Below are 2,327 nucleotides of genomic sequence, written 5' to 3'. Positions count from 1 at the left end.
CCTCTTTTTGTTTCCACAAACTGATGTCCCTTGAAGATCTGTGGCGGAGCGGCGTGTAAGTCGTGACGTCATCAGCTTTAACTACTCAAGACATAAGGTGTTTTTATTGTACATACCAGAGTTTCCATTAGCTGGCAAATACCAGTTTTTGACCGTTAAAAATTCTAAATGTCAGATAAAACCAAAAATTGTCGGACACGATATCTGGTAAAAATATTAAAGTACATTCACAACTGCACAGCTAAACAAGGTCTCTGTGCACGTTTTTCCACATGTTTTGTAACGCGTACTCGCACATGTTTCGGTCGCATTAAAACAGCCGCCATCTCAAGCTGCAGAGAAACACTGGACAGATTTCACTTCAGCAGCACAACGCTTCTTTGCCATGAAAAATCTCAGGAAATAGTCATAAAAATAAAGATAAATAAATTAGCATGGCAATTATGCGATTTTCGTTATTTTCAATATCTCTTTGTAAATTAAAATATACGTGGACAAGTGCAGTTTAATGATTTGCTGTGTCCTGTTTTTGTTTTGAATGGGTTTAGACATTATTAGACGCCAATTCCACGACTGTCTTTTGTTATCTTGAACAGTGTGGAAAAGAAAATATAAACTATTATAATAAACTAAGTAATGAACTTTTATCTTTGATTTGACTTGATTGTTTTGTTGTTATTATATTGCTGTAACACTTCTGGGTTGTGTCAGGAATGAGGAGGCAGGAGGCAGGCTGAGGACAACTCAAAAGGGCTTATATTCTGTTTCTACTTTCGCTTTTCAGTGGACTCATTCAACCACACACACACACACACACACACACACACACACACACGTTTCTGTACTGGTCGTCTCTCTCTCTCGCTCTAGCTAGTTACAGGAGGCACTGAAAGCACAAACAGACACACAAGTAAACTCGGGCTAATCCAACACAGGTGAGAATCACGCTTTACCTGCTGATTCGACCCGCCCCCTCTCCGACCACAGCTGACGCTCGACCACGCACCTCACTCCCACTATCACCTATAGGCTACTATGCATAGTCCAAAATGTTACAGTGCAAAATGAGCACTGAAATGAGATGACCAGATTTTTTTCCAGTTTGTCTGGTAAACTTGATCATTCCCGGACATGTTGGCCAGCATGAAACTTTTGTGGCGGAAACTCTGGTACGTACAATAAAGTCATTTCAATAAGTTTTTGCTGAGTGGGATATATCTCGCAACAGAAATCGTTCTGTACATCATAGACACATTGTCTGCACTTATACTTCACCATTCTGGGGAAATTAATTACATTTCATTCAGATTGTTTGAATTGATTTGATTATAATAAAATAATAAAGTAAGATTGACAGTCTCTGAGTATTGTAAACTAGCACAATCTGGCAATCTTTCCACTAAGTGTCCTGTCTGATCCTCCTCCTCCAGTCAAATTGTTCATAGAGCGAGAATGGACAAATGAGGCCGGAAAAATCTGCTGTTCAAATGATGTATCATTTGGTGAACTCATACTTATCATACAAAACACTTGCTATTCCTGTTAAACATGCATGTTTTCTATCCAACAAACATATCCTCCTAGCTACATCACTTCCATTCCTTGCGTGAAGATAGTATAAAGATAGGGCCAAGTGATTAATGTCTGAAGATGGGATCAGAGGTTAAAGAAACAAATGTTTCTTTTAAAAAATAATTAGGAAAGTCTCAAATTCAACATAATAAATCATTATTTGATTTGACATACTCTTGTAGTAAGAAATCAAAATGTTGACATACTTCTGTTGCTGCTGGGGTGGACAATATCTTATAAAAAACAAGTTCTAACCTTGTTTTTGTCCTGTTGTAGGAAACCTCCAGTACTTCATCGGTATCCCTAAACTCGGGATGTAGCTTGAGTGTAGCTAGCTATCTAGTAGCTTTCAGCAGCTGGAAAATGTATGTTATTAATTGGTTAATTCTGTTAGCCAATAAAATGTGATTTTAAAAAAATGAGCGATGCATTCATTTGATGTCAGGGACAATTACCTATGGAGGAATCCTAATGATGACTTTTGACCTTTTATGAATATCATTATAGCACAATAACTGTGCAAGACAATGTTACTCGATATATAGGTATATAATCAGTTGCGCAGTAAGTGTGATTACATTATTTTGTGGGGAATGTTCAAATGCGAACATTTTTGTTATACAGATATGCAGTAAACTGTTATTGTTTCAGATTTGTTTAATGATGATAAATACAGTATTATTAGATATGTTAGATCTTAGTGGTAGCTATGATGTTTATCTGATTAAATCTGATTAAACTTAGTTATGGTCTTA

The sequence above is a fragment of the Ictalurus furcatus genome, chromosome 9 (assembly GCF_023375685.1).
Source record: "Ictalurus furcatus strain D&B chromosome 9, Billie_1.0, whole genome shotgun sequence".
Lineage (NCBI taxonomy): Eukaryota > Metazoa > Chordata > Actinopteri > Siluriformes > Ictaluridae > Ictalurus > Ictalurus furcatus.
This window is presented reverse-complemented; position numbering follows the sequence as displayed.